The sequence below is a fragment of the Cheilinus undulatus genome, linkage group 9 (genome assembly GCF_018320785.1).
Source record: "Cheilinus undulatus linkage group 9, ASM1832078v1, whole genome shotgun sequence".
Taxonomy (NCBI): domain Eukaryota; kingdom Metazoa; phylum Chordata; class Actinopteri; order Labriformes; family Labridae; genus Cheilinus; species Cheilinus undulatus.
Window position 1 is genome coordinate 28224813 of NC_054873.1, and position 12912 is coordinate 28237724.

A 12912-nucleotide genomic window follows, 5' to 3' on the forward strand; every position below is an offset into this window, starting at 1 on the left:
AGCTCTGCAGGAAAAAGAGAATCTTGTTCTGACAACCTTTAACGCTTATCTGAGATGCATGCACTAAAGCCCTGAAAAATTCTCTGTTGCCCCCAGAGGCTTTAGCATCTTGAGATGACAGTGAATAGGCTCTGAGATTGAAGCATCCCAGAGAGCATCAGAAATATCAAGGACTGAAAATGCACATAACAGTGCCAAGAGAGTCAGGGGAAGTGTTTATTTTACTGCAATTTGCAGTGTTCAAGTCACTTCAATACTGGAAGCAGTCAAATAATAAAATATCACCTGGTATAAAAATGTAGAAGAAAGCATACAGTTGTCGAAAAATACTGCAGTTTCTATGTGGATGTGTCAAATGAAGATGCTCAGATCTAAATGAGGACCAACGTGCATTTTGTTCAATTCAGCCTTAGGAGGAAGATCAAAATAGGAGGAATTTAGTATTTTCTGTGACATCTTAGTTTCTCTGAGGACTTGAACTCTGAGCCTTATTTTATTAAAGAAACCTCTCCTGATCTATCTGAGTTTACCTTAAATCATTTAGGAGAACATTACAAAGTTCTTAATTCAAGAAAATCTTATATCAATGATTCAACAAGCATTGCTGACATTAAAGAGTTTGTTTACTTGTCTTTTAAAGAGAGTGGGTCCTCTTTGCATCCTCTCCTGTTGACCTCGATGTACTCTGCACCTCTTTTCTCCTTTCATGGCTGCCGCCCTCAGGGCTCCTCCTCAACCTTCTCAACTCCTCCATCTGTTTCAATTAGCCCGAGTGCAGGGTGGAGCACAGAGGTCGATCACACGCGCTCTGTGCTGCAGGTGCACCCACAGTTTGTACAGCACCGTGCTGACAAACACAAGTCACTCTGAGCCTGTTTAGGTGTTCACTGTAACGGCACAGGGAGCGGCACTTTAAAAGGAGCTTGTTGAGAATACAATCAGACCAACAGATACAAGAATACAACCTCAGGTATCACCTCTTATCAAACCTCTCATACACATTTGCCCTCCATCTTGCATTTGTGCATCTGCTGTGTGCGTGTTTACCCTGATAAGAGCTTGATAAAAACTCCATAATGGTGAGCAAGCAAACATTGTCTCATAATGCAGTGTGCATCTGTTTGGTCTCTGTATTTTGCTAATACACTATGTATCCGAACAAAACATTTAATCTGGTGTATTTGTATCTCCTGCAATAATGAGGACATCTGCTATGTAGGCCTTTTCTGTCAGACTTTGAACAAATTAAGTGCATTTATGAGGAGGGAGGGTGCTGCAGAGTATCCTGAACCACAGCAGTGCTACATTTAAACAGCTGAGGACATGGAGCATCTGCTGCTGTCAGGATTGGCCTTAAATGTTGTCTCAGATTAAGAAGAGAAGAATCCAGGTCAAAGTAGTTGAAGATATCTGTTCATAACACCCATGTACGCTTACATTGCTTTACAAAGACTAGAAATAACACATTAGATGTTGTTATTCCTGTTTATTTATGGTGAAGATGTCATACTTGCTGTCTTTGCTACTCCATATATGACACAGTGAAGAGAAAAAATATAATGGATGATCAACCTCCTTTTTTCTTTATTAAGCTCTGGTGTAAATTATTTTACAGTTCAAATTGCTTGACTTGAACTCAGAAACAATCCTTAAATTGGACAAACTGGCTCCAAAACAGTCCTCTAATCCATTAGGACACCTGCAGATTTAAATCTACACCAAAACAACACATTTTGTGCTTTTTACTGTCTAGTTTTATGGTTTAAACCTGCATAACTGCTCCTCTTGGCCACTTGGGAGTATCCCCAAAAGCTGTAAAAATGCTAAGTATAAGCTCAAATGTTCAGTAAACCTTGTTGAACATCAGAGTTGGGGGATTTATATCCCTGCAAGCAACAACATGGCACATATTTCATCTATTGAAATCAGCTCCGATTGACTCTAATATGTCAGTTTACACCAAAACAATATCAAAAGGCATTGCATTGTTTTTATTTCAGGCCCTTTGTTTACAGGCAGGGGAAATTTTAGCCTTCTACAGGCAGGTTGGCCATAGGGAGGGGACGTATCTCTTTTTCACTGTCAGGGAAAATACTATGACAGTCATGGTGAAACCCTTTTTTGTGCCTTTCTTGCTTTCAAAGACTTTATGTCTTGAGAGTTCAGTTATGTCCGATCTCGAGGTGGCTTGGAGGCTTTTTAAGCTTTCAGTCCGTGCAAGTTCAGAGGAGTTTTAACATAAATAATTCATACATGGTCTTTTGAACAGTAGAAATAGGCATCACTTTCATAAATTTGTCAAACTTAGGGCCAATTTTAACTCTGAAGGTCTTTCTAATTGTGCATACAGGTCCAGATGTCTGTGTGACTGAGTCATTTCAGGCCTGAATCCATCCCTCTGTTCTCAGCAAAAAGCTCCCAGGCTGCTGGCAATGTGGTCACGAAGGTGATCAAAAGCCTTTAGATCTGTACATCTGTGCGCCCTGCAAATACTGCAAGTGTTGCTACCAACAAAGGGCTCTCTTTGACCCACATGCCCCACCGTTGAAATAAAACAGAGGACCTTTGCATTTGTGACTGGGCTGACCAACGAAAGTCAGGTCAGCAAACGCTATCGAGGCCCTGGAGGGATGAGTGATAGAGGATGTGATAGTGCAGCACAGAGGCAGATGCTCCTTTGACTCCCTGTCAGACGCAGGGAGAGATGCTAATGACGTCCTCCCTAAAGCACTGAGGGGATATAGAGAAAGAAACACTAATGATTCTCTATCTCTCTCTGGTCACTAGCAGGCACGCAGAAAGCTTGTTAAATCTTGCAGCAGACTAACAAGATGTTATTCAGAATGTTTGGAGGCAGCACACAGAAAACGTCCAGCAATTATCAGCATATGTGCAATTAACAGGGCCTGTGATGAAGACTTTAAAGGTTTTACAGGGGCCTCCAGTGTGAGTGTTGTATTTTTTAACACCTGGTAAAGGCCTGATTCTGTATGTTTCAAACAACATCTTGGCGTCATTGTTCAGCAGTCTGTGAAATATGCTTAATTGCTTTTAGCAGATAATAGGATGAGAACATCAATACCACTGCAACCCTGAGTCCACAACGCATGCCTGAGTAGCATGAGCAAATCCTGATTCTCTTGCTAATTTCAACATTATTTTTGCTTTTACAATGCCAGTAAAAAGTATTCACCCCCTTGGCTTTTATTGATCTGATAAAGAATTTAGGACTGGACTGGAAAAGGGCTGTTCACACCCAATCCCCATCAGCCACCTGACAACCTGACAGAGCTTGAGCAGTTTTACAAAGAAGATCCCAGATGTGCAAGCCTGATTGAGACTAATCTGCACAGACTCATACTGTGATTGCAGCCAAAGGTGCATCTACTAAATACTGATTTGAAGGTGGTGAATATTAATTTTAATTGACTTTGCCTTGCAGAAATCCTTTTTCACTTGGACATTAAATGGGTTTTGTAATTTCTTTGTCAAAACAGCCAAATTATATTGACCATGATTGATTTATAAAATCAATAAAAGGGTAAAATATCCAAGGGGGTGAATACTTTTATTGACACTTTATATGATAGCTGAAGAGACATGAAATAAAAGGAAGCTAGATAGTAAGGAACACGTGTCAAAGGGCTGAGATCTGGTATCGAGCTGCTATCAATGCTCCAAGGATTAAAGCTTTGCACATGTGGTGGGGCTCTACATGAGCTAAACTGGCACCGTAAATGTTTGTTTGTTTGTTTTTGCCAGGCATACTAACAGGTTTGATTAGACAGAGTGGTATGGCTCAGTAGCATCTCTCATACACAACAAGAGAAAGGAGCTTCCTGAAAGCTTTGTGCTGCTCTGTGCAAGACAATGAAAATGTTATGTGCCAGTCATATTGAAATAAAACCAGCAATTTTTAACCTGTCACCACTGTTTCAGTGTGTGTATCTGTAGACTGTTTTTGCAGCTAAAACACAGTCTGTGTAAACACTAAGATTATGCAGTCTGGCCTGCACTGTGTCCCAGCCAGATATATTTGGAGGATGTATAAGAAGCTATAAGCAGGAAGAAGTTAGCTTATCTTAGCATTAATAAAAAGAAATAGGAGTAAAAAGTTGGCCAGGTTCTGGCTTTAAGTAATATTATCCAGGTACTATAACCTTAAAAGTTTGTCGGCTGATATGTTGTTGTTCAATACAACAATTAAAGTGTAAAAATAGCAAATTAATGTAGGGGAGTATGTATTTCTTGAATCTTTCTCAAGAAATTCCTTCCTCAAGGGGGCTCACTGTAGGCCAGGTTATCAGCACAATTACTTCTTGTGCATACATCATCATGTCGTAAAACCACCCTCATTGCAATGTTTACATGAGCACAATGGAGAACAAAACAGAAAACCTGACTTCAACTTTATGACTGTGTGGCTTCTTTTGGGTTGTTTGGGGCAGATACGACCCTCTAAGACTTCTGGATTTCTCAATTATGCAAGGCACCACAACTGTATGTCACTTCAGTGTCACATACCTATGCTTGTGCTCGTCCATTAGCAACCTTATCATGTCAAGCCCACCTCCTCCATCTGTGCCATTGCCAGGGAAGTGTTATGTGCCAGAGAATGTACAGCGCACTCACACAAGACAAACAAAGTGGACTTTGGGGATCAGACGTGCTTGGGCATGACATGGATATCCTTGCATGAACGATCCTGGATTTCAGTTTGAGTTTTAGGGTACAGACATGAGTCATTTATGTCTTAAATTGTTCCTTTAAAGTTCAATCTTTCAGAAGAGCATGCTGCAGTGTGCTCACTGTTGTGTAGCTCTGCATTAAAACAAAGAGGATATCTTTCCAAATTGTGTTGCCTCTAAAACCAATATCTGTCATCGTTAATGGTGGAGAGCAGAATAATTGGCTATATTAAAGTCTCTTCCTCTGAGAATCCCTCCATGATTAAGGAAATGATCATGCCCCGGTGATATGGTTACTCAGAAACACGTGCATTTACACACACACACACACACACACACACACAGTGTATTTGCTCTAGAGAAACCCTAATCATCAGAGATTACAGTGTATAACAGAGAAATTATGAACAAAGCTGCTGCAGGTTTATAGCTGTTTTCAGAGGAACAGAAATCTTTTTGACTTATGTTTTATGTCCATCTGCATCCATGATAGTTTGTGTGGTTTGAACTACCTACACTGAAAAAAGTAAAACACTGGTTGAACTTAAAAAAAAAAAAATGAAGTAATCACACAAAACATTTTCGATTGAATCAATTAAATTTTTTTTTAAATTAGGTAAATGTAAAGTTCATAGAAACTATGTTTAATGTTTTAGCAAACCTAATTATTTTAGATTGTCCTAAACTAAAAATGAAAATTTCCCTTAATCAACCGATATGAGTATTCCACTCATTTGAACTTAAAATGTTTAAGTTCATACAACCATTTTATAAAGGTTGTTGAAATGTCAATTTTTAGGTTGTTTCAATTAAGAAATAATAGTTGTTTTTGGGGGGTTGCAGGTGGTGGGGGGGCTTTAACCTATCCCAGCCAATTTAGAGTCACCAGTTAACCTAATGCGCATTTTTTTGGAGGTCGAAGTACCTTATGTGCACAGCAGGCTTAACGCAATAAAAATACATTGATCCAATGACAGAATTTAATTTGGTGTCCAGCTGCCAGTTTAAATCAAAAAATATAGGTTCAACCATTAAGATCAGGGGTTCTCGAAGTTTTGATCGCTGAGGGCCAATTTAGGAACCAAATATTGGACTGAGAGCTGCAGAAGGAAAAAAAAAGGAAAAAAACAGAAAAAAAAATCCCATTTGTAATCATTTTAATAACCAGGTTGCACCTCTACAGTTACATTTATTGGTCTGCATCCAGTAATGTGCAATAAACACATTTTAATTAATAGAAGAGGCTTAACCTGGCAAAACTTGAGCAAACCTTGAGAAACATTGTAATGCACACAAAATCCCTGGGGTTTTCTACTATTTACAGTCAAATTTGGGATATAACAGTCCTGTGTGCAGTCTATTTCAGAATATATGTAAAAACTTATTTAGAACAGTCAGTTTCAGTGTGCCTTGCTTCCTGTCTTAACAATTGTGGGCTGCCAGAAATGTTCCTTCGGGCCGCCATTGGCTCGCAGGCCGCACTTTGAGAACCTATGATTAAGATAATTTAGAAGATTTAGATTTAATGAACAAATCAATAATTTTAGGCTGTTATAAAAATAAAAAAATTACATCAATCCAACAACAGCATTGCTGTAGTTTTTTCAGCGTAATTATTCTTGGTCAAAAAAGCCAGTATACCCAAAGATAAAGAAATAAAGAACGCTTACACTTCCGCAAACTTAGGGACTCATTAAAAAAACTTTAAAACCATCAAATATCTTCCCAGTTTTCCATTTATTCTTTGTTCAGAACCTATTGAAAACAGTTTAGTGTTCCCAAAGAAAAATGTACACCTCTGTCTAAAGTGGTGTTCCTCTGTAGCTTGAGGCTGAATCTGAAGCTCTCCTTCATCCCTCTTTGGCAGAGCGAAGCCTATAAGGGGAGCTACTGCAAAGAATGATTGACTGTTTGTCTTTAACCCCCCATCTCGGATGAGACAAGCACTGTGGGGCCAGAGTCAGACTCATCTGTCACTTTCAGATCTCCTCCCACTCTCTCCTACGTGCCATTCACTGCTGATGCCATTTCACAAACAGGGAGTTGGCAACAGCAAAAACCCACAAAACTGAGGTCAATGAACTAACGGGCAGCCTCTGTGGGAGGTTAAACATTGTGTGTGTGTCTGAAATTAGACAGTGACACTGAAAATCTCTCCAGCTAGCTCAGGTATAGTTGAAAACCAAACTTCCACCCTTGTGTAGGTCGTCGTGCTGCTTTGTCATTGCATCTTAAAATAAACCGTAAGTGAATTTTGATTGAAACATTGTCAGATAAAATGTATGGGGATTTCAAAACCAAGCTTGAGAACTGTATTTGAATAATTTTGATATTTATTGAAGCTTACCCTGTATTTAGAACTTTGTTGGCCATATTTATGTGAAAAAATCTGTCAACCCATATTATTATGCAGTCATCCAGTCAGATTCTTACAAACTGTCATAGCCATCTGCTCCCATATATTTTGTCCTTATACATTGATATTGTCGTGAAATGACATGCATTTGCGTGACTATTCTGACAAATTTTCTACTAACTGTACAGCCAATGCATTATCTGGAAATCCAAAGACAAGAACTTCTTTCTTTTTTTTTTTTTTTTAATTTTTTAGAAGAACCAAGCACACAGCTCGTTCTTCACACTGAAAGGACGGAACTTCCCTCAGTTTCTTTTGGTTTTGCTCTGAGGCTTAAACATGTTTTGTGAGCCCCTCTGTCTCCTCTGCCTCCAGCCTTTAGCCCTGCCACTACATTGGGTAAGAGAGATAGCCCCACCCACTCATAGACAGATTAACTTTGATTTCTGTGGCCTTAAAAAGAAAAACAAATAACAACTGAATCAGCAATGAGTCATATCATCACTTGAAATTGGATGCAGAATATTTTCGTTGAGATTTTTCTCAGCACTTTGTCTGTCACACTCTAAGGATACTCTCACGTTCCACCCGGTTGCCCATGTTCCCTACCAAAACCCACACTGCTCCACCTGGAGTTTGTAAAACTCCACGTGAAAACCAAGTGAGCTTTCATGTGTTTTGCACTGAGGCTTGCCACTCCTCCATCAGCCCAGATCAGTGAAAGGCTGCAGTGATGGTTGCCTGTCTGGATCTTTCCCATCTCCACACAGGATCTCTGGGGCTCATCATCAGGTTTTTGGTCACCTCTCTTACTAAGGCCCTTCTCCCCCCAGTTGTTAAGTTTAGCCGGTCAACCACCCCTGGAAGGGTCCTGGTGGTGACAAAAATCTTCCATAAGAGAATTATGGAGGCCACTGTGCTCTTGGGAGCTTTCAGTGCAACAGAATTTTTTCCAGCCTTCCCCTGATCTGTGCCTGTCAACAATCCTGTCTCTGAGCTCTGCAGGCAGTTCCTTTGACCTTATGGCTTGGGTTTTGCTCTGATACCATTGCCAGCTGTGTGGCCCTCTGTAGAAGTGTGTGCCTTTCCAAATTATGTCCAACCAATTTATTTGACCAAAGATAGACTCCAATCAAGTTGTAGAAACGTCTCAAAAGAAATAGATTGTTTTCACTTTGTCTTTATGGGGTAGTTAGTACAGAGTCGTGAGAATAAAAATGTTTTTTTTTTTTTTACTATTGCATCAGGCTACAACATAACTAAACTGACAAAAAGTTAAAGGGGCCTGAATACTTTCTGAATGCACTGTATGTCATCACATCATACTTTTTAACCTTTATGATGTTACAGTGACTACATTACCACAAGGCACAGTCTGATGCAGCTGCCTATGTTCAGCCTAGGCCTGACTCAAATTACAGTGTTTCAGACATTGAGTATACCATCTATGTCATCTAAACACTGCCATCATAATTTTAGAGGACCTATGTAACTCTCTAACACAGCACACACAGCTGTGCTTTACACTAGTGGGCTACATCTGTGCTTCAAAGTGTTGTTAATGTAGCAAAGCTTCAGTCCACATCCACTGAGGATATTAAGTGTGTTAAATAAAAGGTGTGAGCTGTACCAAAAATAGTGTAATTATTATGAATATTCTCATACAAAGTAGGTTAGATATTTACCCACAAACACTACTTAAGGACTGGGGAACCTCATCCAAAGAAGTGCTGTGAAAGATGAGTTCCAGAGATGAATTTTTATCACAGCTGTGAAATTTGATCAAACATACAAAATTCAGTATGGGAACTGGTGTTAGCATGCTTTTTGTGTCTGAATACAATTCACATAACTGACCCCTGGGAGACTTCAACGTCAAAATACATGCATGTATTTGCAGACATTTAAGTTGACATTTAGCCACTTACTCAACAGATGAAATCTGATGAGGGTAATTTTTCTCCAGCATGACATGATCTTCTCTATCATCACACAAGCTCACAGGGTTTAGAGTTCACTGGTTTGATTAGGTAATTAGAATAACATCATGCAGAGTAAAGAGGGGGCAGATTATTGAAACAGCAGGCTTTCAATGAAATGGTGTCTTAAAATACATTTACATTATCTGTGTAGTGTCATGAATATGAGCATCAGCGATGGATTCATGTATTCAGGATTCTGCATTGAATCAGACTGGCAAATTAAATGTATCAGTCTCAATATTTACTGTATCAAAAGTACAATTCTAACTATATAGTAGGATAGTGCCTCCCAGTGTCATAAATCTATGTATTTTAGCATTTTCTTATGTTTTTCACTGTAAATATAAACTCAATCAATGCAGACTAAAAGTGAAGTCATTTATTTCCATTTAATGTTCTTTAATATAGAACCAGCAGAGATTAAACACCTGAATTACTATTACTATTACTACTATTACTTTTTTATTGCCTAGCAATAATCTGTTATGGGTAATGAAGGCCTAGCACAGTTGTTAGTTTAATCTCAGCTGTTAACAAGTTTAAACTAGTTCACTTCAGTGCCAAATTTATAAAAAAAAAGTGAAGGAAGACCTTCAATGTCATTATTCTTTCCCATTTATTTTTTAAATTCATGGCATGTTTGGGAATCAATAGTATGGATACCACTTCAGCTTAATGTATTATTATGGTGTGGTGTTGTCACCCATGTTATGTTCATTAAGTTGTTGGTTTATGTGTTCGTTTTTGCAGGGTCATGTCAGCACATTGACCCCTAAAGGTCAAGTCAGAGCCCATCAGCGGTGTTGGGGATGTTTAGTATCTCTGCTCCCTGGTTCACCCCTCCTGCTGATCTAATCGTCACTGTAATGACAGAGCTGACTTTGCCTCTGGCTCTGCTGTCTCTCTCATTTTCACTGCCAGTTTGCCTCTTCATTGCTTTCTCTTACTTTATGTTTCTGCCCTCCATCCCTCCATCTTCAAGGATTTTTTGTAGATGTTTAACATTAGGGTGACCTCAAAAATTCACTCAACTGAAGCATGCTGTTACTTCATGTTCTATCATCTTTTTTTTTCTGATTAGGTTCATGAGTCTTTTCCTCCCCCTGCCTCCTCCTTTCCTTCATTTAATCTCCCTCTGGAAGATGACTGTATGAGTCTGTATGTGTTGGATGTAATGGCTCTTGTTGCTCCTGCTGATTGAGCTACTAATTCATTTACTTATTTACTGCTGGTTGATGAGAAGTTGCCTGCATCTTATTGTGCGTGTGGATCAATATTAACAACACGTCTTAATAAAGTTATAGATTACTCTGAAATGTAACTCCTACTCAAATCAAGAAAGGATTGCATGTTGCAATCAAATGTCTGTTATTGAACCACTCAAGGCTGTTGCCATGGCAAACACTCAAACTTTAATCAAACAAAATGTTCTAAATTAAAGGAACCCCAGCATAAATAATGTTGTTTGGTGGAGGCGATTTCTATGTTTACATGTGCATAACTATAAAAAACAAATGAGTGTTTCCTCCCTTAAGGTTTAATGAAACCTCAGAGGAAGGAGATTTTGCCTTGAAAAACAAACAGCTCTATGAGTGCATGCAGTTGAAAAAAATAATGGTTTTGTTGTTGTTGTTGTTGTTGTTGTTGTTGATGATAAAGCTATGTGAAAGCAGTTTGCATTTTAGCTGGTTTCATTCATTCAATTAAGACAGGCAGATGAGCCTCACTAGATGTTATGCTGGCAATCTGCTTGTAAACCCTAAAATGGTCAGGATGGAACCACTGTGGTATGAGTGCTGGCATTATCTGAACTGATGCCTGTTGACTATATTCAGGTGACGGCCATTTTTCTCTGATATAACTCTCAAAGCAGACACAGTAATGCTGCAGTAGTATCAAACTGCTGTATCAACAGATATGACTGGGACCCCGACTGTGTAATTGGTCCGGGTAAGTGCTACTCTCACCCTTTTAATGTTCAGTAACACATCAAAACATATTAGCAACAGCTGCTTAGATTTCAGCCACCTTCCCTCTATAATAACCTTTTAGCTGAATTTTAACGTTTAGGCTACTGTCATGCCCGACACAAAGAGGTAATGTTAGCACAGCCACGACCTGCTCAATAATAGGAAGCTGAATGCTATTGTAAGCTATTCCTGGATCTAAACTATGAGTAAGTAGGCTATGCTGTGTAATCATTTAATTTGACCAGTAGCCTATTCCCTCTGGATTTAAAGAGCTAAATGTCTTTTCAATTGCTGATCATTTGAGGAGCAGTGAAATGATGCTGAATACCCTAAATAGCCCACCCTAAATTTACCCGGATAGATTATTTTTCTTTTCTCCTTATAAGTGTCACTGAACTGCCAAACTCATAGTCAAACATCTGCTTATGAAACAAGCATCTTTCCCTTCCAGCGACCAGCTGGGGGTTTTAATGTCTAGTTCTAATTTAATGTCTGTTTTTTTCCAAACAAATCATGACTCATAGCCTATCTAGGTAGAAATATAAACTTAAATGCATTTCTTAAGCTAACTCCTACTTTTAGTCAGTCTCAATGTGTGCATGAACATATCATCCCAGTAATTTAAAGTGGATCATCCCATTTTGAGGAGCTAGTGGAGCAGCGGCATCTTGTCTGGCCTTTACATTTTTGTAGTTTCCCAGTAACTCATAATTACTGGAAATGTAGAACTTCAAACATGTGGGAGCATGTGAATAAAAGTAAAATAAAAGCTTTATTTATAACTTTAGTCAAACAGCTTGACACTAACATAACCCACCACTTAAACTGCGTAAGTAGCCGACAGGCTCAGGATAAGGATCAGGCTATGAGCCTCGTGTATTGTAAATGGGCATGTGTAATATAGTTATCAGCTAACCACAATGCTGATTTAATGAATGAGAGAAATGATGACTCAAGTCCTATCATAGAATTAATTGCTATTCTGAATCTAGAAGACAAATTGTTACCCACACCGATGAAATCGGCGGGGGGTTATGTAAAGGTTCTGTATCTTTGTTTGTTTTTTTGTTTCTTTGTATGTGTACAACATAACTCGAGAACAGAAAGTGGGATCTTCACCAAACTTTCAGGGAATATTGGGATAGTGGCAGGGAAGAATCGATTGGATTTTGGTGATGATCTGCGCACCCGTTCGGTTTTTCTCGCACTTCGAATTTTGAACACTATAGTAATCAATGGGGGCGTGAGTTCTTTGGTGGTGCTGCTTAGGCGTGGGTCTGCCGCCTCAGACGGCCATTCTAGTTTATTTATGTGGTTTATTTTTAATCAGGCCTGCCCACAGAATTGGCTGGGCCCCTGAAAAACCCAGAGAATGGGCCCTTCACATTTGTTATTCACTGATAACATCGATGTATGTGTTGGATTAGTGGTATTGGTGCTGGCATCCTGGCCAACATTTTCCACTTTTTGGACCTGAAAAGTGTGTCAAAATATTTCTGGGTTCTAATGTTGGAATTATTTGTTTGTGCTACTATTTAACCCTTTTCAACACTATTTCTGTCTATTTTTGCTACTTCTTTTTGCCTGTTTAAAACCATGTTTGCTGCTTGTTATCCTTTTATCACTTTATTGAGCCCAATTACCATTTTATTTTTGCCAATTTTACTCACGTTCTCCATGTTTTTTGCCTCTTTAAACATTTTTTTTGTTTTTGTTTTTTTTTTCCCCCTTTTTGCCACTTTGAGCCAATTTTTGCTGTTTTGCACCCTACTTTGTCATTTTTGCCACTGTTTTGCCACTATACACTCAATTATGCCAAATCGTTTTGCCACTTATATTTCATTTTTGCCCAATTTTGCCACTTTCAACCCACTTTTGCTGCATTTTGTCAATTTTTGCAACTTTTAACCCATTGT

At 38.9% G+C, this 12912-nt stretch overlaps 1 protein-coding gene across 9 annotated transcripts in view; it reads left to right on the plus strand.

The window, feature by feature from the left end:
- shank3a (SH3 and multiple ankyrin repeat domains 3a) overlaps window positions 1-12912 on the plus strand; it is a 315840-nt gene that overhangs the window by 10221 nt on the left and 292707 nt on the right. The window contains exon 1 of one of the 9 annotated variants that reach the window (XM_041794580.1): window positions 6863-6931. The exons of the other annotated variants lie outside the window; for them this stretch is intronic. The gene's annotated coding sequence lies outside the window, so the exon portion shown is untranslated. Of the gene's footprint in view, window positions 1-6862; window positions 6932-12912 lie in introns of those variants that run through there. 9 annotated transcript variants of the gene reach the window in all.